The sequence below is a fragment of the Amblyomma americanum genome, chromosome 1 (genome assembly GCF_052857255.1).
Source record: "Amblyomma americanum isolate KBUSLIRL-KWMA chromosome 1, ASM5285725v1, whole genome shotgun sequence".
NCBI classification, from domain to species: Eukaryota; Metazoa; Arthropoda; class Arachnida; order Ixodida; family Ixodidae; genus Amblyomma; species Amblyomma americanum.
Window position 1 is genome coordinate 39,877,692 of NC_135497.1, and position 22,659 is coordinate 39,900,350.

Genomic DNA, 22,659 nt, shown 5'->3' on the forward strand with positions numbered 1-22,659 from the left:
TTTATGCTACTACGTGGAGCGAACAGTGACGCAGCTGATCCATGCATGCTGCTTCTGCAGTGCGCAGGCATGATGCAGCCGCCGGTAGCTGCAGCAGCTGCGGTAGGCACCGGCTGGCGGTAGCTGTTTTGCCTACCGTGCGAAAGTCGCTGCTGACATCAGCGCCACCGCATCTTCGTGACGTCGCGGGGTGAAGGAGGTCCATAGGAAGACGCACCCCTCTGGTCTTCCTGGAAGGAGTTCTGCTGTCATAGCACGCCACTCCCCCCTCCCCCCCCCTCCCCCCTTCACCTGGCGTATAAGCCATATCTGCGTCCCGTCGGCTCAAACTCCCGGGATCGGTTAAAGCAGATAACTCACGTTGACCCGTGGTAGCTTTGTCTGATGCCGCAAACAAATAAGTTCAGTCCAACAGGCACGCTATAAATTCGTCGCAGCGCGGATGGCCCAAAGCAAGACTGCTGCGTGTTCATGCTCATTGCCGGCGCTGACGTCACGGCTTTTGCCTTGCAGTCGAGTAAAGGGATCCTGCTGTACATTACACGGTGACTGAACAAAAACTGGAGCAGTCGGCACAGGCGAGAGAATGTGATTCAGGTTGTTCCTAACAAGGACACCTGCTGATTCGATGAAAAAAGAACGAAGCCATAAAAACCTCTATAATACCGTCGAAGCTTTTGATCGGTGTCTTCCCCTTTCGAATCTCACACTACTTCTGTATATTCCCGTACCGTAATGCAAGCAGATGCAAACATAATTTCACTTTTATATCCTTCTAACTAGCCTCTGTTTGGTCTCCTGTTCCTTGTTCCTTCTCGGAACGGGCACCTCACCGGTGCTGGACAATCATCATCGCCTGCCGCGCGCTGCACATCGCTGAGGACGCATGCACACCAATGTCTGCTGCCAGCTCCTCCCAGTGTGACACTGCTCACGGTGGCAACGCAGTGCCAAATGCACTGGTGCAGCGACACTCTTCTCGTTGGAAGTATCCAACTTTCCGAAGGAATTTCTCAAACAAGTAAAAGGCAAATATGTTCTTCCTTATGTTACTTCTAACATATGTTGCCACGCACTGCACGAATTCCTTGCTGATTGTGCAATGTTTTTGTCACAAGTGTTGACAATTAGAATACAAACAAGCTTGTGAGGTCAGTTTGAACATTTAGAAAAGGCTAGAAACCAAGCACTGCTCAATATTTAATAAAAAATTCAACTTTTTAGAAAACACTTCATTTTTTCATTGACATTTGCACAGATAATGGCTTTCGCACAGCATACTGGCACCTTAGCGTTTTGCCTCCATAAAAACGCAGCCGCCGCGGTCGGGTTCGAACCCGGCAACTCCGGATCAGTAGCCGAGCGCCCTAACCACTGAGCCACCGCGCCGGGTGATTTAAAATTTGGTTTTTAAAATTTTCTTTCCAATTTTCAAGGCCGCACTGCTCAGCTCGGGCCCGGAGGTTCAACTCCGAGTCACGGAACGGGCCGAAGAGGTCGCCGAACGACATCGTCGGTCGGCCACCTGGCGTCAACCCTAGAGGAGGAGCCCGCCGCGGGGAGGGGAACGTCCCCCCAACGCGCGCCTAAGACCTCTTTTTTAACCCGCCGCGGTGGCTCAGTGGTTAGGGCGCTCGACTACTGATCCGGAGTTCCCGGGTTCGAACCCGACCGCGGCGGCTGCGTTTTTATGGGGTAAAAACGCTAAGGCGCCCGTGTGCTGCGCGATGTCAGTGCAAGTTAAAGATCCCCGGGTGGTCGAAATTATTCCGGAGCCCTCCACTACGGGCACCTCTTTCTTTCTTCTTTCACTCCCTCCTTTATCCCTTCCCATACGGCGCAGTTCAGGTGTCCAACGATATATGAGACAGATACTGCGCCATTTCCTTTCCCCAAAAAAACAATTATTATTATTATTATTATTATTATTATTATTATTATTATTATTATTATTATTATTATTATTATTATTATTATTATTATTATTATTATTATTAAAGTTTACCTCTTCCTCCTTTCCAGTTTTCCCCTAAGCCCTGACACCGTCTTTCGGTGCTCTCAGCAACCAGGCCGAGCGTTTCTCGTGTCGACATGGGTCGCTTCTGCCATTATTCTAATAAAATATTGCAACATTCGTTTGCACTACACTGAACTGCAATTAAAACCCATTTCGTCCGATTAACCATTCGATGCAATTTATAGAATGCATTGTTATTTATTATTGGAGGAACCGTTCCCTTGCAACCTCGAAAGAATACAGCGTAAGGCAGTCAGGTTTATTTTTTCGAAGTACCGTACAACTGATTCCCCGACAGCACTAATGAAACAACATGGAATACCGACACTGGAACTGAGAAGAAAAATTCAGCGCTTAAAATTTATGTTCCTTCTTAAAAATAACCTTCTTGCTCTGACTCCTGATCCGTACATAACACTACTTACGGCACGCCGAACACGACATCGACACGATGACTCTCTAACGCCATACAGCACCAGAACTAATGTTTTTAAATATTCTTTTTTTCCTCGCACGATAACAGATTGGAACAACCACGGCCGCTCGATCTCCCTCCTTGGGAGCGGCCTGCCGAGTCGCGGAGCAGACAAAGGGGAGAGTGTGATGCGGCTACTTGCCATTTCGGCCGCTAGGGGCGCCAAGCATCGGTGAAACGCTCCCGGTAGGCCGGCGCGGTCGGAGGCTCGGAAGCTGAGGCTTTGTGTGTTTTCTGTTGCGTTTACGTGGTGTTCCTGTTCGAACTTCACTGCGCTCACGTACGTGCGTCGAAAACAAGCATTGTGAACTCTTTTTCTGAGTGTAGTTGCGCACAACACTGGCGAATAACCGTAAAAGCGGTGCCTTGTCGTACGCCTTCGTCGTGCGAAAGAATGCTCCTCGGTAAGCTCTGTTGCACGTGCTCCTACGACGATTGCGTAAGCTACGTTTTTGCCAGATCCTCTAAGGTGTTTTCGATAATGCCTAAAAACTGTTGTGTGCCGCGCTGCCTATCAAATGCTGCAAGAAACCCGGAGCTTTGTTACCATGAACTACCGTCCAATGCAAACCTTCGGGAGGAGTGGTTACGCAACATCTCGCGGCAAGGTGGGGACAAGGGCAGCCAGTGGCAACCGAGCTCCAGAGCAGTTGTATGCTCACTGCATTTCAATCAGGAGGATTATCGACAAGGAACGAAGCGCAAGTTGCTCAGGCCGACGGCGGTTCCGACGAAGTTTCCCTTCTATCCCACATACAAACAGCCGGTGACTTCAAAGAAGCGGAGAACGCTTTGTCGTGCGCAACCTGACGTTCTCATATCTCAGACGACCGGCACTTTAGAAGGTAAAGAGAGAGGAATGAATGCGGAAGAGGAATCTGCACGCTCAGATTTCAGCACTGAACACGGCGGAAGCGAAAGTTTCAGAGTCCAGTCAGCTGTAGCAGAAAGCCATTCTTCGGACGATTGCATTGGTGTAGAGGTATGTCGGATAAAGGAGTGTAAAGATGGAGAATGTCAGACGTAATTCAATTTGACAGGATTTTTCGACGAGACTAAAAGAAAAGCTCATCGCTTTGAAATGCAAACCCGAAGACATAATGAACGACTGCAAAAGCTGCAAGAAAGTTATGACGAAGTCCGCCAACGATTGAAACGTTATGAAGATGACCGAGCTGTGCAGGCCGCAGTGAACATGTCCAAGGCTGCAGCAGACGGTGACAAGACTGCGAAATTTGTCTTGGAACAGGTCATGAACTTTGACAAAGCAAGACCAGCTTGGGACGAGCCAACATTGAGAGAGTGTATATTATGGAAAGCAACGTCCTCCAAAGGATACGACTTAGTGCGCGGAAGAAAGCTTCTGAAACTACCGTGCCGAAGCACGCTGCAGAAGTTTGTTGGGTCGTCTACGGGAGAGACCGGAGTCACGAGCCTCATCAAGGAACGACTGCAGGTAGAGAGGGAAGGTATGAAATCAGAAAAAGAAACATACTGCAGCCTCATCATTGACGAAATGTCGATCCAGCAGAAAGTAATTTATGATCGTCAGGTAGACAAAATATTTGGGCTGGTTGACACTGTGTGCGAGGCTAGAAAAGGTGCTAGTGAAGTGGCCACTAGACTCCTTTGTTTTGTTGTAAGAGGGCTGTCCACACCCTATGTTATTCCGGTCGGTTACTTTTTTACAAGAAACCTCAAGCATGACCAGCTCCTCACTATGACGCTAAGTGTCATCAAGACGGTTGAAGAGGAATCAATCCGCATTGTTCGTGTTGTCACCGACAACCACCAGACCAACACCGCAATGTTCCGTGACATGTCCTAGGACAATACACTCCAACCTGTTGTTCGTCATCCAGTACGCGAAGGTGACCCTCTGTTGCTCTCATTTGATCCCAATCATCTCATCAAGAACCTGAGAACCAACCTGCTGGAAAGAGAGATGTTTGATGGTGTAGAGCCCATAAGAGGTGGTTTTTTCCTCCACACTTTATACGAGATTCAGGAGCAGCTGTTGGTCAAGCCGGTGCGATTATTAAGCCGAGCTCACGTGCAGCCAAACAATCTAGAAAAAATGAAGGTATGCAGCGCAACATTAATATTTTCACCTGTCGTAATCAACACCTTGGAGTACCTTCAGGAGCATCCTCACTCACACGAATAAGCATCAGAATTCCGCGACTGCGGATCGACCATCGCATTTATGAAGGCAATAAGTATGTGGTACGATCTTCACGACATCTCCACTTGGAAGTCAAGGCAAACATCATTCGTCGAAGCAGATGACGATCGGCTAACCTGGCTTGAGGTCGACTTTATCAGCTTCCTTGAAAACATCGAAGTCCGAAGTGGGGAGTCTCGTGCGAAGTTCCTCACTAAGGAGACTTATGAAGCCACTGTCATGACGACGAGATCAACAGTCGCTGTTGTCGAGTATCTGCTGACTGATCTCGGGCAAGTATAAATTTCACTAAACTTGCTTATTTAATTGTAGCCGTTTAGTCCATGGCTCAAAAAAAAATCGAGCGCAGTACTAGCCTTTGATGTTCTCATTTAATTGTTTTTTTTAAGCTTCAAGTACGTGCTCACCCGGCCCTTTAACAGTGACCCAGTTGAGTCCCTGTTCAGTTGCTTCCGCCAGTTCAACGGTGGCAACAACCGAGTAGACGCCAGAACAGCTGTCTTCATGGCAGAAAAGTTGCTTAAGGCAAGTCAGATATTGTAATCAAACTGAATACTTTTTTCACGAACGGGTGAAAACATTTTGCAGGCAGGCATCTTGGAGGCTGCCAGGCATGGAAATGCACCTTCCAGCTCAGAGTGCCAAGCGGCACTGAGATGTGCGAACGTCACCTGCGAAGTGAAAAATCCAGCAGTTCCAGAAGATGCCCTGGCTGTGCTTTGGAAAATTCAGCACGCCATGAAGTACGACGAAGTACCTTCGGAATTGAAGTTCATAGTTCTTCAGCGCAACGGCACTTTTTAGCCAAGGAAAGAAGACAGAAGACAGAAAAGAAGAAGGACGAACAAGGACTTCCTTCTTCTTTTCTGTCTTCTGTCTTCTTTCCTTGGCTAAAAAGTGCCGTTGCGCTGAAGAACTATGAACTTCAATCAACAATACCAACTAGCCCAAGAACTAACTCTACTGAAGTACCTTCGGAAATTGAGTTCGCGCCACTCACGTACTTGGCTGGCTACCTTGTCTTTGTTTGTGAAAGGTAAGCATATTTATTTTGAAACCAAGCGGCGGTAAATTACGCACGTGATTACTTTTTCAGGTCACATGCCCTGAGTGTAAGCTGCTGCGTAAAGGAAAGCCTTCACGTGACGGAGCATACAAGTTCGTGTCCGGCCTTGACCAAGGAGGTCTGAGTTATGCGCGCCCTGAAGCTGTATGGCTGTGCAAGCTCATCTGCACGTTCGTCGAGAGGGCCCTTATGTCAGCAAAGCTTCGTCGTTGTGCACGTATTTCCAAACTTCTTTCCAATGCCGTGCTTCCTCGCTTGAAGGACTGCCCTGTGATGTGGTGCAAAGACTGCATATACCCACAACACTGTGAAGAACTTTGTGAGATCTTTGTTAAGAAGCTGTTGAGGCCACTCCTAGCCAACTGGGCAGGAGACGTGAATAGCTCGCTGGAAAGTATCCTGAAACTTTCGCGGAAGCCTCTGTCCCGAAAAGTCTTGCGTCTATAGAGAGCTATATGTTGGACGAGTGGTCTTATTAAAGTGTTTCTAGCTTTCATTTTTGTATGCTGCGTATATTTATTACTGTATCAAAGGTACACGAAGTATCCTTGTGCTGTTGTCAGATGTGCTGAAAGTCTCGTGAGGAGACACATGGTTCGCCTTTAGCCCCTCCTCCTTGACATAATTCACAATATTGTCGCAAACTACAAGACTACAGAGCGAGCAGTGGTGAGTACAGGAGCGCTCGCGCAAGGCCCAGCACCATTAAATCATGCCATGGCCACTTGCCGTGTAGTCCAGTCTTCGGCTCGCCGTCACGTTACAACATGTATTTATGTCCTGCATAAGCGGAAATGTACGAAAAATCGTTACTACTCGCCATCTTTTATATACATCAACAATACTGAGTAAAAAAAAAATTCTGGTTATCAGAGGGCGCACTTTCTTCGAAAAAAGCAATAAGTGCGTCTGTGCCGTAAACAAAGGGCATGAGTTGAGCATGCGTGGACAAAACAATGTCATTAGTCGTTATGTCAATCTCAGTTGCGTGTTCTGCATAGCTTTGTGTGCTGCGAAATTTACCGACCACGCGGATATCGACAAACATCCGCGTACGCGACCGTGATCATTTTATTTGCGTTTCCAAAGGTGCGAAATTATACCCGGCAATTCCGTTCCCTACTTTATACTATTATGAATACTACAGGATAAAGAACCAGTAGATAGAAATGTAATTTTTATTAAATTTCGGAGCCTTAACTCACAGGGCTCTGAGGCCCAGTGCATACCGCGAGGGGCAGTGCATACACCATAAAACTGCAGGCAACGATTCCGTTACAAATGCGCACACTGCGCCGCCAGCGCTTCTACTCCTTCACCGATAGCCAGCACCACGGCCGCCGCAGCGGCGCAAGCTGGTACTTCCGCCATCACAGGCCGCGAGGCGCTTTCGGCAGGCCGCTCCCAAGGAGGGAGATCGAGCGGCCGTGGAACAACTTACCTCTGCCTCTTCTAACCAGCGTTGATTCAATTGAAACCTTGAATTGCTCTTGAATATTTTTCTTGTCTGCTTTTTGGTTGCCCAAACTGATCGTGTTTTTGCCTTGCTGCAAGTTTGACATTTCATTTTTGCATATTTAATTCATTGGATTACTTCTGTTTGTTTCTGTTTGACTTTCCCAAATGAAGAGCTCGGTTTGCATTTCGTTTAGTCCTTGTTTTGATCATGTTCTATGGCCCATAGAACAAGTGTTTTGAAATTATTATTTGCTATCTTCGTTCTATACGCTGATGCCAAGTGTATGCCCCTCCTGCTTGGGCCGTAAAGGCCTGCAGTATTGAATAAATAATAATAAATAAATAAATAAACATATAAACTGAATATGCCAGTTAAACCATCACATCTTGTAGCGGTGGTTGTGAAAGCGTGCTGTAGCGTAGCTAGTACCTGCCAGCGAAATTAGCATTGCATGTCAGCCAGTCTCACTTGTTATCTGACTCATATATAGTTATCAAGCTCATCACGTTATCGAGCTTATCTTGTCAGAACAAGTATAACAGCTTCCTTCATCTACGTCGCAAAAATAGCGCGCCCTCCTCGCCGCGTCCTCCAGAGGCTGGCCACAGCGTGTGGATCTTTCTTCTGAGGTGGACACGCAGAGAGCGTTGCAAGAGTTTTTGTCCGCCTGCCCACCGACATGGGTGGCTTCATCATCCCGGATCTTGAAGTGATGTGTCGCGTATTGGCCTTAAGGGCCATGTGGGACCTTATCTCAGACACAGCGCACCGAGGAAGAGCACTCACCGCATATTTGATGGGAACATCGCGTCGCTTCTTTAAGTTATCAAATTGGAAAGGCCCTGCGGCAGGAACATCGCCAGCTTTCTATGCATATGTCTTGCGATCCTTACATTTTCTTGGAGGTACGCTTCCTGATTGTGATTTGAAAGAATTGTCCGCGAGTGAAACTTGCGAATCTGTAGCGTTTCGCACCCTGAATGTAGACCAGCGAAGGAAAGTGCGCAAAAGGCGTGAGCAAAAAATCTTTGCCTCTCTCCCCGCTCATGTATCCAATTTTACCTGGCTTCGCGAATGGGAAGCGTTACCCACAGCTAACCGCCTTGCGGCGTGGGGCGTGGCGCCCTCGACCTCATGTCCGCAATGGGGTCGAACTGAAACTCTGAACCAGGCCGTTTTTGAATGCCAAGCCGCGCGCACTTTCTGGCACTTGGTAGCGCGCATGTTGTATTAGTAAGTTGATTTTTATTAAAATAATAGTAAAAAGGAAGGAAAACATTTTTGCTAGCCCCGGCATCTGCCATCGATACTGAAGCATTTGAGCTGGGGCAGCGGAAATAAAGGATAGCAGGCAGAATGCATAAATGAAGTGAAAGACGTGAGGGGACAGGAAGAGAGGATGTTGGTATAAGTAGTATACACAAACTATTTACACAATAAGAAACGTGTCCAGGTTGTGCGCGTGATTAGTTCATGTTGGATGAATAAAAACACACGCGCACAGCACTGTGTTGACTACGACTGGAGTGGGGCGTCCAGTTATTATTCGTTCAAGGTATAGAACTCGCGGAGCGTTCGGTCACTGCGTGTAACTACCTGGCGGAGAACAGACGCATGTTCCAGGTGCGCATGCGGTGGCAGAGTCGCAGTCGCGATTTCTTTGTTGAATTAATAATGTGTGTAGGTGCTTATGTACTGTGGAAAAGGGGGGCGGGGGACTTGCAGTCTTGCGGGGACGTCCGCAGAAAGCAATGTTCCATTTACTGTACCACCTTGGAACTTTGATGCTGAAACACTTGAACGAAGAACTCGTCGTGTTGGGTTAGGGGCCTTCCTCCTCCGCTGGTCAACAAGGTTCGTTGTTGTAAGCGATAGAGGTGCGTCCACGCCCATCCTTCCGTATTAGGAAGTTTGGCGAGTGTAGCTCATTTTTTCCTTCCTTGTATTCCAAATAAGCGCATAATGAAGCTGGTTTAAGCCAGCTCGTGTAGAAACCACGAATTGTGCACTGAAATGTCATTTGCATATATGTGATACCTGTACAATGATGGCTCATTGTGATGTTTTTAAAGACCAGACCACTTGTGTAAAGAGCCCTTAGCACTGTAGATATTTAGACGGGGCGGCTGCACCCCCCTGGAAATTTGGACAATAATTTTTTTCGCTCAAGCTAAAAAGTTGATTAGCACACTCAGGCTCCTCATAACCGTAGAAGCGCCTTTCAGGATTGCGAGCAAACTTTGCACTCTATACACTATGACGTAATCTTGCTGGTGATGGCATCGAAGTGAATGACAGGCTCAAGATAGCGAACAATTCTGAGAGAAACGCTTGAGGCTTTCTATCTTGAACTTCGAGATCTACGCAGTATATTATCGCGATAACTTCCGCTTTGTCATAAATTGCCGGCTACATTTAGGAAAAAGTATAGACCGCCACAGTTAGTAAGAAAAGTGTGACACCTTCCCGTGGAGTCACATTTGCTTGTGAACACTCCTCGCCAAAATAACGAAATTTCGGCCACCCCGCCACCCAAACCAAGCCTATATAAATCCACCCCTGAAAAAGCCTGCGCGCTTGTAGTGCACTGAAAGCCGAGGCCAGTAGTGTCATCATGCGATCTATTTGAACGAATAAAGATAAGACCACAATTTTTCTGCAAAAAAGATGCAGCGCAAAAGAGACGAGCACGGGAGGGAGACACAAGGACGGACGCTACTAACAACTAACTTTATTTCCCGTAACAGATGTCAGTATCATCTGCGAAAAGGGGGAAGGATGTAGGGGGGGGGGGGGGGGGGGGGGGGCAAACAGGCAATGAAGATGCACTTACAGAAAAAAACGAAAGAAAAACCAGCACACACTTTTTTAGGCGGTGTGCTTCTTGCAGAAACCTTTCCAGAAAAGCGCAGCAGCGACGCGTCAATAAGTTTGTTCTCATCCCAGTGCGCTTTTCCGGAAAGGTTTCTGTAAGAAGCACACCGCTTAAAAAGTGTGTGCTGGTTTGGTTTTTCTTTCGTTTTTTTCTGTAGGTGCACCTTCATTGCCTGTTTGCCCCCCCTCTTCCCCATTTTCGCTGATGATACATTTTGGTACTCGTGAATGTTGTCCAACTAAGTTTGATCGTTGCACCCATGCTTCACACATCGCTGGTAAAAAGCACAGAGAAAGGAGGGCTGCTTGCACGCAGTGATGCTGTGTTCGAGCAGTTTTAATAATTCGATTTTCAGCAAATAGCTTATAATAAACTAAAGGTTTCTCATCGGTCTGCTGCAAAATGTTTTTTAGGATTAGTAATATGGAAGCATGCAGTTTGTTTCGTAGATGCCCCTTTCCTCCCTCGTTGCTGTTATGTCGTAGGTACGCTATTCTTTGCAGAGTGAGGATAGGAAAACGGCATTCTGGACCACACTAAACAAAGTGAACAAATGTTGAGGGGGAGCCTTAGTCTGTCAGCCAACGTTTCAACAAGAGGACTTTGTCTTCAAGTAATGCAGAGAGTTGGGCGTGTTGGTGATTCGTTATTAAACTTTTCACCAGCCTAAGTAAAAGACAAAAGCACAGAAGAGGCACACAGGAAAATTGTTGGACATCAACTAGTTCTTTACTGCAGAAAGACATTGTACCCTCATTCCAGCATAAAACCTCCAAAATGTATTTGTGTTGTGTTGTTGAGTTTGTGGGGACTTTCCCTCACGACTTCCCCTTGGGTTAGCTTTCCCCCGATGCATCTTCCCATGGCCTCGCCTCAAGATGGGGCGCGCCACGTGAATTTCCCTGGTTATACTCCGTTTCATACATCAGGTGCAACGCTCTGAAGGGTACGGAAGTAGTCAGGACGGGAAAATAAAGGGAGGTGCGTTACTGCTCGCTTGTTCTGCGCCCGAGCTGTCTATGGCACGAGAAAGCGACAGTGTGTTGTCAGCAACAACAATGCATTTAATTAAGCTCATCACGAATGTGTCACGTGGTAAGCCTACAGGCGATGCATTTATTATGTTTCGCTCACCACAAATAACGCACTACTTTTTGGTCGCGGACGCAGGCAGCGCAAACAAGAGCGCTAGCTTTGACAGCGTTGCACATAATGGCTGCGTTCCAATACTCCCAAGTAGACGGCTACTTAGACGTCTAGCCGGACAGCCGCCATCTTGGGACGCGTTCCATTTCTCGGCGAAGCAGTCTCATAAGACTGCTTAAGAGTGCTTCGCCGAAGTCCACATAGATGCAGGCTAACTTGCTGTCTAAAGATGGCGGAGCTGATGTACGCGGATTAGCGAGTCGTGCTCTTGCGAGCGTCGGACTGTACACGGATTATAAGAAAGAAAAAATGTGAGTCATTCCATTATGTTATTTGGTACGCAAACTAGTGGCTAATTAATCTTCGTGGACGTGCGATTCATAGCAGTGAATCACGCAGGAGAAAATCGTGCAGTTGAGAGCTTTGCTACAGCAGCGGACGCTGTAGGTCTGTTTACGTGATCCGGCATCTGACGATGCCGGATCTCAATTAGCACCTTGATTTTAGAGAATACTCTTCGCTGTCGTTGGTTTCCTCGACGGGCGTTAAGACGGCTGGCGTGACAGTTAACAAATGTGTTCTTCTGTTGCTGTATTAGTTGCATCAACTCTTTCGCGTGCATTCTTTTTTATCTCTACACTCTCAGAACGAATACACCGGCATGTTGCGAATTGATTTTACTCTGCAGGATTAAAGATCGCTGCTGTATTTAGGTCTCTCGCTGTCTCCGACTGCCACGTACGGCAGAAAGAAGGTTTAAAGTCACGTATGTGTTTTCCTGTTGCAGTGTACATTAGCCGTATCGCATTTCGCGCATATTGATTACAGTCTTTCGTATTCTTTCTTATGTTTACAGGACCGTCTGGACGAGCACGTTCGAGGAGCATGTACAGTTTAGCATCAATAATAAAATAATAATCGCATATCTCTTTAGCGTCGTCTTCGGAGAGCGGCCCCGTCTGCTACAAGTAGACTGACCGATAGGCACATCCACCTGTTCGGTTTACGCGCAAAGTCATTGCAGATGATATGTGTAAACTTGTTGAAAACACGTTTTTAATTATCGTTATTGCTCAGTTTGTGAAAAATAGTAGTACAACTGTTCATAAGCTTTAGTTACATTATTATGCCGCGAGGCGGCATGAGCAGTAGACAAGTTCCAATACATGGACATGTTGACTGCTTCCTAGACGTCACACTAGACGTCTTGTTAGACGTCTAGGATATTGGAACGCAGCCAATGTTTGAAGCGGAGTATAGTTACCTTAACTAACAAGAGAGGGCGCTGGCGTCGCAGCGCCACAGGCGGCGTGATTGCTGCGCACGCGGGAGAGAGCATCATCCTCTTCGCCTGGGGAACATCGTTTGCGAGAGGACGTGTCGCCCGCGGCGCTTCGCTCTCCGCCAGTGGGGCGAGGCCTCGTGGGGAGGAACATTCTCTTAGTGCTTATACTTCGTTTCTCTTGCGTCCGCGTGTTTTTTTTTTCGCGCTTTTCGTAATGCATTACCAACTAGCCCGCACCCACATCATACTAAGGAACATTCTCCCGCATCTCGGCCCGTCCGGCCGCGAAGTATCACCTGCCCCTAGCGCGGGCCAACATTCGCTCGTAAGCTTGCTGGTGAGTCGGACAACCTCGATTCCTTAGCGTGTTTTGTTGGTAGCTGGCGTTATTGTTGCTGTAGCAATAAATTCCTGTTTGCGTCAGCCAGAGTGTCGTTCCTTTGTTCCCCGAGAGCAATGCCAGCCGTGGTGGGCGTGCGCACGGTAGCATACGCGATCACGGGGTGGGGTCTGATCCCACTAAAAACCCCACATGTTTTACTGTGTATTTCTCGTATTTCGTGCGTTGGATTTGAAAACTGTGTAAAACATATGTCCGAATTTCAGAAAATGTTATTCTTGCTTATGCAGGCTGTTACCAGTGTGAGGGGGCTGATGTCTCGTCAGGTTTTTCAGCTTCTAGCCTTACGCAGCCCTCAGGAATTAATCTGTATCGGTTCCTGCAAATAAAAGCCAATTTCAAGTCATTAAGTTCACTCAACTCATCACGAACGCCTGGATAGGAACTTTAAGATTACGTCATTTCTACAGGATCCTCCAGCTTTCAGTAGTGGTGGCCCTCCTCAGTTCAGCTGTCCCCTTCAGTTGTTGATTCGTGCCGCCGAGAGTAGGAAGAGAGCTGAGATGTCGATCAAGAATTTCGTAGGGCACTATGCCAGGCTGCGATCGCCTTCTCCAGGCAGACGCGCGCCTCGTGAGGAATTTTCCCGCCAGCGTTGCCCAGCTCCTAGAACCATGCCGAAGTAATCACAGATGCACAAGAAATACCTCTCCAGAGGTATAGAGAGGGGGCATGGGAGCACCGTATTCATTTATCAACTGCACACAAATTAAAAAAAGGATATCAACATTCTTTGGTTTCGGTGACTGTTGGCTTCCTTCATATGTATACCTCATAACGAAGGCAACAATCCGCTACCCATGTGTGGTAGCGACGGTGGACAGGTCTCCCGACCTCCGAGGATGTTTTATGATCATAGCAGACCTGAGCCACACGCATGCTCGCATTGAAGGTGCTGTCTTAGTGAAACGCTCCAACAAAGGTCGTACTTCTCCAAGAAATTCTGAAATTTGGCAAATGCTTCAGCCAGGCATGTGCCAGGTGTTTCAGGGAAGGTGATCACTAATTTTTAAAAATGGGGTTTTTGAGGTGAAGAGAAGCTTTTTGCGGCATAGTAATACGAGTGTTGGCGGACGTGAAAAAACGAGAGAATCATGGCAACTAGTAAAATGATTAACTAAATTCTAAAAGTGAACTTTTTGACTATTACCGATAGGCACCTGATTACAATTAGAAATTTGCAGCCGGCCTTTAGTAGTAGCCATAATAGCATTTAAAATTTCGAAGACGCGATTAACTTCGGAGCTGTGGCTCGACAAAATTAGGCTTTTTCGACTAGCCATGTGCCTTGGAGGGGTTGCTTTGGCTGCATGCTTTTCTAAAGTGCATATATTTTGGAACGGCGTGGCATAATTTTGTCGAGCCAGAGCGGCGAGGATAATCGCGTTTTCTAAAAACTGATATGGCTTCATAAACTGAATACAACGGCGCAAGAAAACGGGGACAGGAACACGCAAAACACAGTACTGATATGGCTGTCACTGAAGGCCAGCTACAAATGTAATTGCAATCAGGCGCCGATTGGTAAAAGTTAAAAAGTTAACTATTAGAATTTAATGGATCGTTTAATAGTTAAATTATTCGCCTGTTTTTTGACGTCCACCAAAAGCTAGTATTACTAAGCAACAAAAAGCTTCTCTTTACCTCAAAAGCCCTATGTTGTAAAGTTATTGATCAGCTTTCCTGAAACGCCTGATATATGCGAGGCATTTGGCGCAAAAAGAAAAAAAGAAAAGATGGATAGCGTGTACAGGTACCGTCGGGGTACTGTACTGTATACAGGTACTGTTCGCTTTTGCGTTTACATTCTGTGTCGAATGAAACGAGAACAAAACAGTCGAATCACGCAAGACGATCTTCCTTCCTGTTCATGAAGGAAACTGAACAGTAGCGCAGGTGATTTTCTCTTCTAAGGCGCGATAACATATGTTTTTAAGTAGTACCGAACCCGGTTTGAATTTCTTTTCCGGAAGGTAATACTCCTGCGTTTCCGCGCTAGTTATATCCTGTTAATAGTAATTGGTTTTTGGGGAAAGGAAATGGCGCAGTATCTGTCTCATTTATCGTTGGACACCTGAACCGCGCCGAAAGGGAAGGGATTAAGGAGGGAGTGCAAGAAAGGAAGGAAGAGATGCCGTAGTGGAGGACTCCGGAATAATTTCGACCACCTGGGGATCTTTAACGTGCACTGACATCGCACAGCCCACGGGCGCCTTAGCGTTTTTCCTCCATAAAAACGCAGCCGCCGCGGTCGGGTTCGAACCCGGGAACTCCGGATCAGTAGTCGAGCGCCCTAACCACTGAGCCACCGCGGCGGGGCTGAGCGAAAAGAAATACCATATTTCTTCGGCAGATAATTTTCCGAAAAAAAAAGAAAGAAACCAACCGAAAATTTTGGTCTGAAATAAACACCGAAAAAAGTCCGCCGAATCTCCAAAAAATAGGAACTGGGGCGCCTTCGGAATTTAATAAAATGAACTAATCACGCGCACAACCTGGACACATTTCTTATTTTGTGAATGGTTTGTAGATATTAATTCTCCCCCCTGTCCTCTATTCTTGTCCCCTCACCTCTTTCATTTCATTTCTCCACTCTGCCTGCTGTCCTTTATTTCCGCTGCCCCAGCTCAGGTGCTTCAGTATCGATGGCAGATGCCGGGGCTAGCAAAAATCTTTTCCTTCCTCTTTACTATTATTTTAATAAAACCACTACCACCACCACCACCACCTTAGAAAAAACGCTAAGGCGCCCGTGTGCTGCGCGATGTCAGTGCAAGTTTAAGATCCCCAGGTGGTCGAAATTATTCCGGAGCCCCTCCACTACGGGCACCTCTTTCTTCTTTCACTCCCTCCTTTATCCCTTCCCATACGGCGCAGTTCAGGTGTCCAACGATATATGAGACAGATACTGCGCCGTTTCCTTTCCCCAAAAAAAACCAATTATTATTATTATTATTACCCCTTCTTTAATAAAGTTGTCCAACGATAAATGAGACAGATACTGCGTCATTTCCTTTCCCCCAAAAAACCAATTATTATTATTATTATTATTATTATTATTATTATTATTATTATTATTATTATTATTATTATTATTATTATTATTATTAATAAAGTTTACCTCTTCCTCCTTTCCAGTTTTCCCCTAAGCACTTACACCGTCTTTCGGTGCTCTCAGCAACCAGGCCGAGCGTTTCTCGTGTCGACATGGGTCGCTTCTGCCAATATTCTAATAAAATATTGCAACATTCGTTTGCACTACACTGAACTGCAATTAAAACCCATTTCGTCCGATTAACCACTCGATGCAATTTATAGAATGCATTGTTATTTGTTATTGGAGGAACCGTTCCCTTGCAACGTTAATAAACATATAAACTGAATATGCCAGTTAAACCATCACATCTTGTAGCGGTGGTTGTTAAAGCGTGCTGTAGCGTAGCTAGTACCTGCCAGCGACATTAGCATTCATGTCAGTCTGTCTCACTTGTTATCTGACTCATATATAGTTATCAAACTCATCACGTTATCGAGCTTATCTTATCAGAACAAGCATAACAGCTTCCTTCATCTACGTCGCAAAAATAGCGCGCCCTCCTCGCCGCGTCTCCAGAGGCTGGCCACAGCGTGTGGATCTTTCTTCTGGGGTGGACACGCAGAGAGCGTTGCAAGAGGTTTTGTCCGCCTGCCCACCGACATGGGTGGCTTCATCATCCCGGATCTTGAAGTGATGTGTCGCGTATTGGCCTTAAGGGCCATGTGGGACCTTATCTCGGACACACCGCACCGAGGAAGAGCACTCACCCGCATATTTGATGGGAACATCGCGTCGCTTCTTTGAGTTATCAAATTGGAAAGGCCCTGCGACTGGGACGTCGCCAGCTTTCTATGCATATGTCTTGCGATCCTTACATTTTCTTGGAGGTACGCTTCCTGATTGTGATTTGAAAGAATTGTCCGCGAGTGAAACTTGCGAATATGTAGCGTTTCGCACCCTTAATGTAGACCAGCGAAGGAAAGTGCGCAAAAGGCGTAAGCAAAAAATCTTTGCCTCTCTCCCCGCTCATGTATCCAATTTTACCTGGCTTCGCGAATGGGAAGCGTTACCCACAGCTAACCGCCTTGCGGCGTGGGGCGTGGCGCCCTTGACCTCATGTCCGCAATGGGGTCGAACTGAAACTCTGAACCAGGCCGTTTTTGAATGCCAAGTCGCGCGCACTTTCTGGCACTTGGTAGCGCACATGTTGTATTACTAAGTTGATTTTTATTAAAATAATAGTAAAAAGGAAGGAAAACATTTTTGTTAGCCCCGGCATCTGCCATCGATAGTGAAGCACCTGAGTTGGGGCAGCGGAAAAAAGGATAGCAGGCAGAATGCATAAATGAAGTGAAAGACGTGAGGGGACAGGAAGAGAGGATGTTGGGATAAGTAGTATACACAAACTATTTACACAATAAGAAACGTGTCCAGGTTGTGCGCGTGATTAGTTCATGTTGGATGAATAAAAACACACGCGCACAGCACTGTGTTGACTACGACTGGAGTGGGGCGTCCAGTTATTATTCGTTCAAGGTATAGAACTCGCGGAGCGTTCGGTCACTGCGTGTAACTACCTGAAGGAGAAGAGACGCATGTTCCAGGTGCGCATGCGGTGGCAGAGTCGCAGTCGCGATTTCTTTGTTGAATTAATAATGTGTGTAGGTGCTTATGTACTGTGGAAAAGGGGGGGCGGGGGACTTTCAGTCTTGCGGGGACGTCCGCAGAAAGCAATGTTCCATTTACTGTACCACCTTGGAACTTTGATGCTGAAACACTTGAACGAAGAACTCGTCGTGTTGGGTTAGGGGCCTTCCTCCTCCGCTGGTCAACAAGGTTCATTGTTGTAAGCGATAGAGGTGCGTCCACGCCCATCCTTCCGTATTAGGAAGTTTGGCGAGTGTAGCTCATTTTTTCCTTCCTTGTATTCCAAATAAGCGCATAATGAAGCTGGTTTAAGCCAGCTCGTGTAGAAACCACGAATTGTGCACTGAAATGTCATTTGCATATATGTGATACCTGTACAATGATGGCTCATTGTGATGTTTTTAAAGACCAGACCACTTGTGTAAAGAGCCCTTAGCACTGTAGATATTTAGAGGGGGCGGCTGCACCCCCCTGGAAATTTGGACAATAAATTTTTTCGCTCGAGCTAAAAAGTTGATTAGCACACTCAGGCTCCTCATATCCGTAGAAGCGCCATTCAGGATTGCGAGCAAACTTTGCACTCTACACGCTATGACGTAATCTTGCTGGTGATGGCATCGAAGTGAATGACAGGCTCAAGATAGCGAACAATTCTGAGAGGAACGCTTGAGGTTTTCTATCTTGAACTTCGAGATCTACGCAGTATATTATCGCGATAACTTCCGCTTTCTCATAAATTGCCGGGTACATTTAGGAAAAAGTATAGACCGCCACAGTTAGTAAGAAAAGTGCGACACCTTCCCGTGGAGTCTCATTTGCTTGTGAACACTCCTCGCCGAAACCACGAAATTTCGGCCACCCCGCCACCCAAACCAAGCCTATATAAATCCACCCCTCAAAAAGCCTGCGCGCTTGTAGTGCACTGAAAGCCGAGGCCAGTAGTGTCATCATGCGATCTATTTGAACGAATCAAGATAAGACCACAATTTTTCTGCAAAAAAGATGCAGCGCAAAAGAGACGAGCACGGGAGGGAGACACAAGGACGGACGCTACTAACAACTAACTTTACTTCCCGTAACAGATGTCAGTATCATCTGCGAAAAGGGGGAAGGGAGTAGGGGGGGGGGGGCAAACAGGCAATGAAGATGCTCTTACAGAAAAAAACGAAAGAAAAACCAGCACACACTTTTTTAGGCGGTGTTCTTCTTGCAGAAACCTTTCCAGAAAAGCGCATCAGCGACGCGTCAATAAGTTTGTTCTCATCCGAGCGCGCTTTTCTGGAAAGGTTTCTGTAAGAAGCACACCGCCTAAAAAAGTGTGTGCTGGTTTCTCTTTCGTTTTTTCTGTAGGTGCATCTTCATTGCCTGTTTGCCCCCCCCCCCCCCCCTCTCTCCCTTTTTCGCAGATGATACATTTCGGTACTCGTTCTTTCTTCGATTGTAGATATGTAATCAAATTTCCACTCTTTCTTTTTTCTGCCAAGAAGCCCAGAGCCGCCCTAGTGTCATGTGCACATGCGATGTGTACACGCATGTACTGACATGTGTTACGGGAAATAAAGTTAGTTGTTAGTAGCGTCCGTCCTTGTGTCTCCCTCCCGTGCTCGTTTCTATTGCTACACATCTTTTTTTTCAAACATGTGTCACCAACTCGCCCAGCAACAAGTTTTATTGAACCACATAATTATTTTGGTCCCATGGAGATAAATGCAACCGCAAATAAATTTTGTGTATTGCTACCTATAAAAATAGAATAGTCAATTAAATAAGCTTCTTTATTAATGGAATGGTGTAAACCAAAGCAGTCTATGCTTTGCTTCATTTTCTGGTTATGCGAACGATTGTTAAGCGCTTCGGACGAATTTGTATATACAGTGTAAACCCCCAGAGAGCCACACTGCCATGAAAGCGGCTACAGTGTGTCTACGGTATGATTTGCCGGAGAAAAGGGAAAGAGGCAACGTTATTTCTCACATATGAAAGTGTTTGAGAGAAGCACCAAAAAAGGAGGTCCGCGAGCTTTTTCCGTACTGTAATAAAAGCAGGTACAAGGAACGCCGCAGCTAGGCTTCGGTGAGAACTAGTAAAAGCAAATGAAACAGCAAAAGTGGGGGAATGACGGCCATAAAACATAGCCGGCACTCTTCGAGAACGGGCGCTGGCAAACGCCAGGACGCTCTTAATGACCAGCGAGTCAGCGACTTAACAGGGAGCCGAGGAGACCGACAACGAGCAGATCCCGCTTTCGAAGCGGCCGCCACACTACAGCCTCAAACCCAGCGCCCGGCCAATAACACAAAGCAGAGTAAAACCAAATAAACGGTACATTATGTTCGTACACCGTGACCGAATACAAGATCCCTCTTTCCTGAAAAGGCATTCGAGCCTTCTCCTGTCGGGAGCCTTCTATTCCCCCCCCCCCCCCCGACACACACACACATACACATCGCCGCCGTCATCCTCGCATTGAGTGCTACTGCGACACGCCTCCTCACTCGAACCGTGAGTGATGGCTGCGTCAATGGCGGCAACGTAGGGGAAAGCGCCGCACGCCAGGGGCGCTGGTGCGCTCAGCCAAAAGGGTAAAAGCAGCCCTGCTTCCACGCTTTGGGTGACGCCTGCGAAGTGCCGCGTCCGGGCACGCGTCGTTCCGCCGTTCTCAAAAGACGCCATCGTTAGCGCTGCTGAAGGGCGACCTGTTGCAGACATACAGCGGCACCGGCGAGCATGTGTTTCGAGCCGTCTTGAGATGGCTGTCTGTTTCTTTGATCTCTAGAGAGATAGCGACACGGAGGCAGACAGTGAACAGGGCATCTTGTTTTCGCCTTCGTCGCTGTCTATAATCAGGATACGTTCGTAAGCCGGCCACCGAACCGGCAACCATTGTGAATGTGCATTTTGCTGAGTGCCCCTCCGGCGTGAGATTCCTCGCCACAGCGGCGGCAGCGAGTAAATGCTTCCGACCATCTTCCCACAAGAAGAGCCGGCACGGCCACGTGTTTCTCAGCACGTGCATCTTTGTACAATTAGAAACCCTTTGGGTGGATCCTTGGCAGGCTCGTCTCCGGCACATTTGCGCTGCTCTATCTATCTTTCTTTCTTTATTCTTTAAAGAATAGAATAAAGACAGAAAGATAGAGCGACGCCACTTCTGTGGGATAGGTGTCATACACTAATGAAAATGAATGTAACCCGAACAAGAATCGGACTTTCAAATACATTAAGAAGATTGAATTAATGTTCGACGAAACAAAATGTAACATTGCTATAATGCGTTGGTGCTACCTGGAAAATACACAAATGGTCATCAACAAAGTCAGGGCACGAGAAAAATGATAGGAGAAAAAATGGGAAGGAAGGGCAAACATATTTCAGCCCAGATGAGGCGATTGCTACCGCGCACTAAAAAATCGTAAGCTACTGCCCGCCACATCTTGGACCCATATCCACTGATATTGATGCCATGTAGGACCGAAACATTATAACAATGTTACGTTTTTTCGCTTTAGTCGAGAGTTAATTGTAAGTTCTTGATGTACCTTTTCTAATGTTTTTGAAATGTTATATATTTAGCGTTTGTATAGCACTATATAAAATCAATAAAAATAAATGCAACTTTCTCTAAAATGTTAAAGCAACCTCCCACGAGCATGCGGGTCCACCAGTTGTGACGGTACATAAGTTGACACTTTTCAAAGACGAACCACGGGGGCGGCACTTGAGCTCCACACACAGCACAGCATGCAAATCATACATTCGCCTCCGAGAGGGTACTGTCGTGTCAAGCCTATACATCCGTTACCAACGGGTGGCTGGAGAGTAATAGTGACGAATGGGTAATAAAGAAAACTTCCCAAAAAATATTGGAGCTGTGCATAGAATGTATGGCAGCAACAATATAAGAGATTTGGTTGCAACATACCGCTAGTCGAATATTATATTTACTGTAAGAACAGTGACGAAAGGTCTGGGACAAACATATTGCACTTTTGTTTATATTTATGATTCCAACATTGTAATAACGTTAAGAGGACTGTATTAGAACAATGTTCATTTGGAACATTAACATAATGTTTTGGCACCACATATAACATTGTATGGTAATTTTTAACAATATTTTGACCTTAAAAAGTCACTATATCAAAATACTGTGCACTCTGGATGTTGAACTAATGCTTTCTTTATAACACATAATGTTGTTTAATAATTTTTACCATTAATGTAACATTCCAATGCGGCATTTAACGTTACTGCCTGCCATTATTCTAATGTTCGGTGTGACCCGCGACCCATCCACCTCGTATGAACGCTATTGTCATCGAGAGCCCTTTACATGGCGTCCTTTCTGTGCGTATATGTTAGTTTCTTTGAGTGTCTCCCTTACATTTTGCGACCGTAGCCTCGGCGCGGTGGTTCAGCGGGTAGTGCTCTCGACTGCTGAGCCCGAGTACGCGGGTTGGATCCCGGCAGATGCGGCCGCGTTTTGATGGAGGCGAAATGCAGAAGGCGCCCATGTACTGAGCGATGCCAGTGCGCGGTAAAGAGACCCAGGTGGTCGACATTATTTGGACATATCCACTACTGCGTACTTCATAGCCTGAGTCGTTTTGGGACTCTAAACCCCATAAAAACACACAAAACAAATTTCACGACCAGAGTGGCGAGTGTCCCTTCTCCTCGGAAGTCGAGCGGCGTTCCTTTCGCCCCCAAAGTGCACACTCGGGGACATTGCACGTGCGCGCGCCTCTGTGTTTGTTTGGGCTTCTTTGTTTTTAAGTGGCCGGTTGTCAAAGGAGCTGATAACAATCGATAAAGCGGACGAGAGAGCGACGAGCGGCGAGCAGTGTGTGTGCGGTTGCTCGAGTGTGCGGATGCGCGAGTAAGATCGAGCGAGGTGTATGAAGCTGCGAGCGTGCATTTATCCGGTAAATAAGTTTTCGTTGTACATACAGCCATTTTTTTTTGTTTTCAGCGTACGCGTTGAACTGTTCTTCCATTCAATGTTTATATATTTTCTAACACTATCAACCACGAGGAACTCCATAGTCAGCATTGTCTCGCGCGGTC